Source organism: Sinocyclocheilus rhinocerous, unplaced genomic scaffold (assembly GCF_001515625.1).
Source record: "Sinocyclocheilus rhinocerous isolate Xijiao unplaced genomic scaffold, SAMN03320098_v1.1 scaffold839, whole genome shotgun sequence".
NCBI lineage: Eukaryota > Metazoa > Chordata > Actinopteri > Cypriniformes > Cyprinidae > Sinocyclocheilus > Sinocyclocheilus rhinocerous.
The window spans coordinates 469,993-481,149 of record NW_015652287.1 but is presented as its reverse complement, the minus strand read 5'-3'; the positions used below and the strand labels follow the sequence as shown (position 1 = coordinate 481,149).

Genomic DNA, 11,157 nt, shown 5'->3' with positions numbered 1-11,157 from the left:
AACTGACGTAGATTTACAGAAAATTACTGCCGTTTGGCAAATAAATCATTGTACGTACTTATTCCTAACTCTTTAAGCTTTAAGTTACATTTCAAATGACAAGGGATCAACTTATAATCATGTTTATATGAATTATCTCGTGAACTTATTCTCTCAAATGGCCTGGGTATGCGGAGCATACGCAGCTTATATGGATGGAACGCCACTGATATCTACGCCGATTGCTATAAATAACATTACATGCCATGGTAAACAAACATTTGTATCACTTCCACCAATAAAAGCATTACATGTCATGGCTATGAAACAACACTTTGCATGTTCATCACTTGATTTTCGCATGACTGTGCTGATGTACAGAAGCATGGATGTGTTTTGATTTTCACTCATTGCGGAGGCAGCTCTCTCGTATATATTTCTTCACAGAAATTAGAAAGGCTTTTACCGTGCGAGTACAGCAAAACAGCAGTGCTTGAGATTCATTAGTTAAAAGGCTTCCTAATAAATTCCCCACTTTTAATGTTTCACACAGCTATTAAAGGCACGTTGAGCGGCCGTGTCCCTGTTGCCCATTATGGCTTTCAATAAATAACAATCGAGCAGCACTTAAAAAAAAAAGAAGAAAAAAAAAACAGACATGCTTCCAGGCCTGCCGCTCAAAAGACCCTAATAGCACATAAAGATGTATTAGCCGTTTCGCGCCGCTGTTTTATAAAAGGGAAGCACTTTGTTTCTGAGTTGCGGAGGCTTTAGTTAATGAATAGAGGCACTTCTCCACTCCTACTAATTCACACCGCTTATATCAATCTCTGTCGCTCTCTCCAGACACGAGGAGTGATCCGTTCAAGCTGCGATTATGATGAAACCCATGTGAAATCGTACTTGTTCTGAGCTTGATGTTTGCTTTACCTGTGATATATAGTTCTGTAGTGTCTTGAAATACAAAAAAAAAAACTAAAGAAAGAAAAGGCAAAAAGAATATCGTCCACATAGCTAAATTTAGGACGAAAGGTGCATCATTGATTACGCCGTGAAGCGCCAAGCTTTAATTAATGGTTTCCTGAAAGGGAGGAAAACACAAGCTGGAAATGAGCCCCACGGGGGCCAGAAAATAAATCTGTGCTGTCCATTCGTATATTTACCCTCTTACCGAGGAGAGACGGATATTCTGCTGGCTTTTCTTTAACCGAAACAAACAAACACAATCCCTCTGTGCCGCAGGACGAGTTCAAGCCGATTCCAGATCACGTCCTCTGCGTTAGCCACACATGAAATGAGCCATGATCTGAGATCTTGTGCTGTGATAACAACGGAGATGGGACATTTCTTCTGCTTTCATTTTTCAACTGCTGCTTGGGTTTCTTCAAGTGGGCGACAGCGGGCAAGTCAAGCGTATTTTTGTCTCCATTAGGGCAGTAGTTTGACCCCTCCTGCTTTTAAACGCTCCCTCAGAGCAGTTATTATGTTTGACACCAGTGGCAGCCACTAAAAGCCGCAGCTTCAAGCGATGTCTGCTCTTCCACTGGAGTGTACGTCATTCACACACACACAGGTGTTTCTCACACACACACACACACACACACACACACACACACACACCTGCAGGCCGTTTAGTGGACGAGGACGAACGTAAATATCTGAATATGGAAAAGATGCTTCTGTCCATGAAGATTAAAATGCTGAGAACTTCAATAGATTCATGCAGATCAACAGTACTTTGTATTATATTCCAATCAATGTGTTTGGAAGAGGAAAGCCTTGCTGAAAAGACATGATTTATAGGAGAAATACAATGAAACATATCTGTGATTTTGTTTTTTATTGAAAACCTTTTTTTTCCCCCTTACTATAATGGATTGTTCAGTTGTTTTTCCTAGCATATTTGTGACAAAACAGACAAGGTCATTGTGTCGCTGCAGATGAGTCATTCCCCATCTCTCTGTGAAACTGCACCTGTCACAAAAGCAGGTGGTGGAACATTGTGATTCTGTGCATCATATTTTTTGTTTTGGTAACTTATTTCAAATTCCAGGCCACAATGAAAACCTGGATTTTTTTTATTTTTTTTTAATGAAAATCTAGACATAAACATAGTTTTAGGATGTGGATCATTTACTGACCCTCATGACTTGCCAAACAGGTATGACTTACTTTAACATGACTTATTTAATAAGATTTCTTATTATGTGTGCCACAGAATGAAGAGAGACATACAGGTTTAGAATGACATTAAAGTGAGCAAATTATGAAAAGGTTTATTTTCCCTACCCAAATGCTGGGTTGAGTCCTTTTGTCATTTCTGGGGGTTATTTTTTTATTTTATTTGTTTATTTATTTTTTATTTTTTTACTGTTGGGTAGTTATTGTGTAACCCAGCCAAGACTCAATGACTGTTGAATCTGACATAACAACCTAGTGGTAACATTATGGACCGCAAGCTTTATGTATCCTCTTCAGGAGTGAGCAGTTCTGAGCACAACCTGATTGGTGTATTTCTTTGGTGAAATAAAGACTTGTATACGTTTTACTTTATCTATGAAGTTGTTACTGTTCTGTAACTCATTTTATTTACACATTTAGGGACACCTAAAAAGAGTTTCACACTGTTGATAAAAATGCTTGATTCCTTGCATACAATTATTTTATTCATAAAGATACTGGATCTAATTACTGGGGATGTTAAATGTGTTTATGGGCAGGTTATGAGTCAGTAATGATATCTTTTAACTGTCAGCAGAAAGTGGGGCAGGTGGAACAGAAGGGATAACAATTGATCGCACTTGAATTGCTTTTGAATGTTTAATTTTACTCCTAAAATGTTTGTTAAATAAGTTTAAATGTATTGTATACATAAAAAATAAGCTAGTAATCTTGTAAAATAAAATCAACCCAACATGATGGGTTAAGCTTGCTGGGTGTGTTATGTCCTATATTTAAAACCCGGCAGGGCTAAACCAACCCAAATTGGAAAATATTAATATTAATATCACCCCAAATATTACCACCCATCACATCGTTTTATAAGATATTACCACCCATCAGCAACTTGAATGAATGACAGTGGCTCCGTTGGCAGCTTTTCGACATTGCCAGTGTTAACTACAGCAGTATTTGGAGGTTAGCTAAACATAACAGGGGTTATTTACATACTGTATAAACATATTAAAGGCACAGTAGCAAAAACAGTCAATTTGATTGAAAGAGTAAGACAGAAGGTGGAGAAGGCAAAATTCTGCCTCATTCAGTAAGCCTTAACCAACATTATAAGTGGAAAAATGTGTATTAAAGACCGAATGATGAATTAAAACCTATTAACAGCTGAGCCTCACAGAACAATAAAGAAGACAAAACAACCCAGCAGGCATGACCAATCAATCTGTTTAAACCCGAGACTTCACCAATCATGGAGTCCCCCTTGCCGATCTTGTGAATTTGAACACACCTTGTAGCTCAGGCATGACCACACGGCTGTCATTATGATTGACACACTGATGACTGTAATTAAAGGAGACTCACGGTAAAGTCTGTGTGCATTTGAGTAAGCCACGGCCAACACGTCCTCTAGTTCGGCGAGGAGGTTGTTGTGCACTTTCCTGTCAAAATCAAGCCTACCTTATTTGCGAAAGTGGGTCTTTGTAAGCCTCTGTGCTCTGGACTCCTATTAGTGGAGAGAGGTTTTTACAAGCCTATCAGGTTTGGATGGACATCATGTCTTTAGTGAGGATGTCAAAAGTACTGTTACTTTGGTGTCAAGTCACTGAAAAACATATGATACCCAAGTGCTGCAGGCATGGTCGAGTCACATGTGGTTTGAATAGACAGTCAAGACAGATGGGACAAAAATACCTGTAATCTAAAATACCGCTAATGTCCAGAAGGAGCAGAAAGACATGTTTTCCAATTGTTTTTTGTTAAGTTGGCTAGTGAGTCACGGACGAATGTCATTGTTCAGCTTTTCAATGGTCGTAACTGGAGACTATTGTAGGTGTATTGCAGGTCAAAGGAGGAAAGTGTTCACGCTGCTCTTTTCCATAAAATGAAAACTGACTGTAATTAATTCTAATGAGACCCAAAAAGTAGTATAAAATTGTCCTAAAATGCCCATTTAACTTCCATGCTATTTTCCAGACCCTCTGAAGTCATATAATAAAGCTGTGTGAGGAACAGACGGAAATGTATGTCAATATTCCTTGAATTGTGGGATAAATGGGACATTATACTGAGATAGGTATAGTTGTGTACCGTCACCTAGGGGTGAGCAATATAAGCAAAAATTTAAAACACAATATTCTTAAAGCCCCGTTCAGACTACACGATTTTAGCCCGATTTTGCTACTATCTGCTTGACGTAGGGTGTCGTGGGGATTCGTATACGACAATGGGCGTCGGGACGCACGATTCAATCATTACATCTCGTGTAGTGTGTCATAGTGCACGACATCTCTGCGATGCTTCACGACGTCAACACAGAAAGACTAGCATGTTGAAATTTTTTTTCCCGTCGTAAACGACAAGTTCCATCACAGCTATGACACTGGCCAATAGGAGCACAGAAGTGCCTTTGTACAAGCTTTCAAACATGCCGAAACGAAAGGGAGACAATGGTATCGGTCCTGCTACATATAATTTTACAATGGAGGAAAATGTTCGTGGAGCTACGGCAACAATACTCCTGCATTTATGATGGGGGACTACAGCGAACACAGTGAATAAAAAGGTAAAATAAAAACTATTTTACCTCAGTTCTCTTTGACAGTCCATACCATCCTCTTCATGCCATCCAGATTTGTGTTCATTGTCACAAATGTGTCAATTTTTTGGGCTTTTCTGATGACAAGACAGGGTAAAACACGCTGTTTGCTAGCCATTGTTTGTTTACGCTCATAGTACCTTCTGTCTTGTCTCGCGCTATTGATGACAGCACGCACATTGTTAATGACGGTATGCAATGAATGGGCGGGTATAGCATCGTATAGTCTGACATGTTTCTTGTTCACGGCACGACAAGATTTTATGAGTCAAAATCGCATAATCTGACACAGTAACTGTCGTAACCGACAAAAAAAATCGTGTAGTCTGAACGGGGCTTAAATCTTTCCCTGCCGAACACGGAATTTTCCATTATTCATGACACAACGCTTCCCTGCCAAACAGAATTTTCCAGGTTTTCACCGTTATACACTCGAGGGCACATCTCCTGAATGAGTCTAGAATGTGCCAATCAAAAACACAGACGAGGAAGATGAAAAAACAAGCGATCTCATACTGTATGTAAGCATATGCATATGAAAAATAATGCGATCATCAACACTAAACCACATATAAATGAAATTTGCCTAATGTTACAGAGTGAAATGTCGATCCAGGAAGTGGTAAAGGACTGTGCAAGCTTTGGGTGTGCTGAAGGAAGCCATCTACTGCATCTTTGCTTTGATAATAGTAATGAATATGATCCAGATGTAGTAGGCCTATTTGATAAAAAAGCTATTTTCTCAGCTTTTTGCTCAAAATGTAGCTTTTTTATGAAACCTACCTACATTCAAGTGTTGACAAAAAAAAGAATGCTTGAAGCTAGCATTTTCAGATATTCATACAACAAAATATTCTGGGGGCCATGAAATTTTAGTGAAAATCATCAAAAATGCTGGTGGTGGCTGGCAAATTTTTTATTTTTTTTTATATTGAGTAAAGCATTGCAGACAAATTATGTCCTTTGATTAAATGCAAAAGTAGCATTACCACAGAAGTAAAGGAATAACTTTGACTTCCATAGAATTTGTTTTCCATACTATGGAAGCCAATGGTAACCGTCATTCAGCATTCTTCAAAGTATCTTCTTTTGTGCTCAATAGAAGAAAGAAACTCATACAGGTTTGGAACAATTTAAGGGGTCTAAATGATTACAGAATTTTCAATTAACTTTAAATGAAGGTTTTCTATATGAATTTATTTTAAAAGAAAGGTTCAGGTTAGTGGTGTTGATGTACAGTAATGGCGTGAGGGAAATTTTCTTGGCACACTTTGGGCTTCTTAGTACCAACTGAGCATCGTTTAAACACTAAAGCCTATCTGAGTATTATTGGTGACCATGTCCATCCCTTTATAAGCACAGTGTGGCCATCTTGTGTTATTTGTGCCAGTTTATCATTTTAACTGGTATATCGTCCATCAGTGCACAGCATTTTGAGTTGCTATGTAGCCAGCTGGGCTAAGACAAGTCAAGACAGCTCTCCACTTCACAGAACAAAACACAAACATAACACACAGCTGCAAAACCATCACATGCTGCATCTGACATCATGTGGAGGAGATTTTAGGCATAATGCCACCAGTCAATATAAACAGGAGAAATGGTGTGATTAGTTGAGAAAAGCTCATGGAGTGTGAACATAAGCATTGATAAATGTCAACAGCTGTAAATAAGCCACCACTGACCTCGTCCAGCTCCGAGATGTACACAGGTTTCTCCTCAAAGCCAATGGGCATGGGCTCATTGGGGGGAATCTCAACCTCCTCATACATCTTATTATTCTCTCTTCTGATCTCCTCGGGCAGCAGCATCTGCCGGCACAGCGGAGAGGACATAATTACACAAAAACACATACAATTAAACCTTCATCATACATTAGCTCACGGCAACCATCTCCAACCAAACAGTGAAGATCAATGTTGAGGGCTGCGGACACCAGTGGGCTTCATTACAGCAGAAATCAACTGAAAGTCTTCCAATATGTGCTTTAGCTGTAAAAATAGCAGTCATAACACATCTTTATGTATTTGCTTTGAGTAGTAGAATGCAGTGGGTTGAGCTGTGGTTGCTATACATTCTGTAATGAAAATAATTTATAGAATAGGAGAATAAATATCTAATTTTTGCATGCTGCATTTCCTCCCGCTCCTATAATTACAACTCATTTTCACCAAACTGAGAGCATATGCCGAACTAATGAATGTGTCATATTCAGCTGTTGATCACAGTAGACAACACCACACGTCATCATATCTGGCAATGCTGCTCATCTTACTCACATATTGTTGTTCTAAACAAATTGCCAGAGCTGTTGTGAGTGTTTAAATAATGCTATTATTATTATTTATTATTATTTTAATTTTTTTTACAATTTAAATACTTATTATACAATTTATTCTACAATTTAAATATACAATTATGGCATTTCAAATAACTGTTTTCTGCTTTAATATATTTTAAAATGCAATTTACTGTGATGCAAAGCTGAATTTTCAGCATCATTACTCCAGTCTTCAGTGTCACACGATCCTTCACAAATCATTCTAATATGCTGATTTGTAGCTCAAGAAAATGTCTTATAATTACTAATGTTGAAAACAGTTGGGCTGCTCATATATTTTTGTGATAAAAAAGCTCTTGATCATCCTGGCCCTAAACCACCTGTTCCACCCCACCTGCAGGAAAAAGATGAGGCCCAAATTAATTCATTTCAATCGCTGGAAGATGGCCTGCAGCAGGAATTTTAATTAAGACATCATAAAAACTGGATTAAAAACAAAGGCTTAAGGTAATCTAGTGTGTGATAATGTGATATAATTGAGCAGATTGGCATGATGCTGAATAAACAGCACTAGGGCGGGATTTTGTATTTAGGAGTGGAGATTTATTATTCCTCTGTGTCCTTACACATATAAGACTGGGGCACGTGTTTACCTTAGCTCCTCCGACGAATGCTGAGGTCTTGATGGCTTCGGCGTAAGAATCATAAACGTGAGGGTAACGGATGCGTTCGTAATCTCTGTGCCGGCCTAACACTGGAGAACTGCGTGCAGTCAGCAAGGCCTGCTCCCTACACACAAATAAAGAGTTCCACATCAACAGACTTCACAGACAATAGAGATCACCATCAGATTAAGGTTGTGACGGTGAGGAAATTTTCCCACCGGTTAATCGACGTGTGACAACACCGATAAGACCATTACTATAAAAAAATCACAACGACAGTGGGGGTCGGTGCCGCGGTGGGCAAGTAACGTAACCGGTGTCGCGGCTTAACAACGGTATCAACGTCAGCAACGTCTATCGCGACAAGCCAAATGCAGAGCACCGTTTTGTCTCAGCTAACACTGAGGAAATTACGACAGCAAATGTTTCAGATAAAACAACTAATAATAAATTCTAAACCATTTAAAATATTCATCTGTTTTTGAAATGTCTATCACAAATCATTCTAAATCATCTGTAGACATGTTAACTCTAAAGTGCCTATGGGACACTGTGCACATACATGAGACAAAATGGTGCAAGTCTTCTCAAAACTGTAAGCTTCAATATGATTTTTAAGGCTGGCCAGGTTTATATCGGTCTGCTGACTGCAGTATCATGGATTTTAGATTAACCCATTCAATGTCATGTAAAATGGGGTTCTACCTCCTGAGTAGGTGGTTCCTAGCTAGAATAAATGGGCAGATACAGTATTTTTTTATTACAATAACAGTTATAATACTGTATATTTTACTATACAAATATAAAAATAATTTAAGCATTAAATGTAAAATTAAGTCAATCAGACAACTGGAGTAAAGTATGGAGTTACTTTATGCTTATTTAGCATTTCTTGATAGATAATAATTAACAAATTAATAATAATATAATAATTAGTTTAACATTGTATTTAGATGTTGGTCTCAGAGCTACAGAAATGGCAAACCTCTAAATAAATAAATAAATACATACATGTATACATGCATAAGTAGCTCCACCTTTATTTCTCCAAACATTTACAATCAACATTTTTTTTTAATTTAAGCACCTCCTTTCACTGATACTTTTCATAAAAAAAGTCTTAAATGTACAATGTAAAGTGCTAGTCTTTCATTTCAAGTTCATGTCCACTAAATCTGAAACAGCGAAAAGACTTTTGATCAATGAAGAAATTCAGCTTGGCTCAAAACCAAATATGGAGGAAAGCCTCATATTTGCAACTTAAAAGGTTTAAAATGTAAAAAAAAAATGTAATTAAATGTTTTTATTAATAAGAGAAGTTGAATAATTTGCATTTATTATTTTTTCTTATTATTTTGCCTATATTGGAATAGCTATGCATGATTAATATCTAGAGTGACCACCAAAAAGCTACACTTGAACACAGCACAAAGACTACAGCCAATGGCCAACTAGCAAGTATCTTCTGTGCCTACGTGAGAGGAAATGCTCTCCATAGCAGTAGGTGGCAGTAGTCAGTATTTGTCAAACCTAAAAAGCCAGAAGAGCCTTCTGTGTTTGCCCTCTTCACTTTGCTGTTTGCTTGCTTTCATCACTTCAATTTCAAAGTCAAATAAATAAATAAATAAAAATTGAAAAAAATAAATAAATAAAAACATCCCACCAGAACCTGATCTGCTTGCATGCTGCTCTGCTATCTGATCTGTTGTTGAAAACGCACATGCTTTCAGGTCATGAACCACGTAACAGTGATCGGTCGTTCACAGAGACCCAAAAGCTTATCTTGAGCCCTTGAGCTCTCAGGATTATATTTCAGAGTTTAAAATGACACAAATGATTGCCTGGCTCAAGTGCTCTGCTGTAAGTCAGTCTTTTAAGACAATCGTTAGTGTCCTTACACTGTTTGAGAGCGACACCTTTGTCTCCAAACACATGAAAGACAATACTTCAGAAGGCACACAGAAACGTCTCGAATGATGCATCATTCTGCAAAGCAGGTGCCCTCTGTGCTCCTCATTTGCATACAGTACTGTTACTGTGCAGAGGGTTTAGGCATATTACATTCCTCACAACAATAGTTAAAATGGCTATTTCTATTGTCTTTTGCTTTGGTTGCAACATTATTTTTGCAAATATTGTAATTATCCAGCGATACTTTTGGATGAACAACAAAAAGTATAGCAAAAAAAGATATAATCTCACCATCGAGACAGTCTGAGATTAGCCAAAAAAATAATTAAAAAAATTAAAAATGAACTAAACCATCATGAAAAATATCTACAATTTGACTTATTCAATGCTTATTCGATACTTGAAAAAGAAAGAAAGAAAAAAATCTTCCTTAAAAACTGTGCATAAGTGCACATTGGAAAAAGTGTATGCTTAAAAGTTTGAAAAAAGTATATTTTTGGAAAACATCCTCACTTTATGGTGTTTTTCAGTGCTCAAAAATGATTTTGTTCTTAGCGTCCTAGAGAAGAAAAATTTTACAGTATTGTATATGTAAAAATGTTTTTTGCCTTTTTGGCAATTGCTGTTTCTCTAATTTATTCTTGTTGTTTTAGTAAATATAGTCACAAAGCTAGTACTGTCTTTATACGCAGTGGTGTTTTTTTTTGTTACAATTATTGTTTTACATATATATAATTATGTAATTCATGTTCTTTTTACCAAAACTAAGTATAAATCCTATAATGTTACTGTTTTTAAGCAGTGCATGCATTTCAAAATAATCTCAAGGCAGCAACAATTGAAACAATATATTTATATATATATAACCTATTTTTATCCGTACTTTTCTGTAGTCTACTTCAGATTTTCAGAATATCAGTCATCAAAGCTCAGTAAGATTATTTTCATCAAGCTGATTGCTCACTAAAAAACCACACAGTTTAAAGCCAGAAGAAAAATTGTATGTCAAATGAGGTCAAGTCTTAAATTAGGTAAAAAGACCTAAATTACTTTAAAGAACTTGGAGAAGATCGGATGTGTGTCAGATCAGGATTTAAAGAGACAGCGCTGCTTTTAAAGGGGTCATATGATGCAATTTTAAGTTTTTCTTTCTCTTTGGAGTGTTACAAGCTGTTCGTGAATAGATAAGATCCCTAAAGTTGCAAAGACTAAAGTACCAAACCCAAAGAGATATTCTTTATAAGTTAAGACTCGTCCACACCTTCCTAAAATGCCTCGTTTAAACACGCCCCCACATGTCTACGTCACTGTGTGGGAAGATTTGCATAACACCGGCAAAATGTTCACACAAAGAAAGAAGTCGTAACTTTATTGTTGCTGCCACCGCCATGTCGTGGAGACGCTATTTGTTTTGTTGCGAAAGCGAAAATACTTTGTTTGGCCTTCCAAAAGAGGACACGACTAGAAATCAGTGGTTAAGTTGTATTTACAACACTGTTCCAGAACAGTTCAACCCAAATATTCAGATGTGTGCAACGCATTTTACGGAG

At 37.2% G+C, this 11,157-nt stretch overlaps 1 pseudogene; it reads right to left on the bottom strand.

Moving 5' to 3' along the window:
* LOC107714405 (activating signal cointegrator 1 complex subunit 3-like) overlaps window positions 1–11,157 on the bottom strand; it is a 226,910-nt pseudogene that overhangs the window by 166,424 nt on the left and 49,329 nt on the right.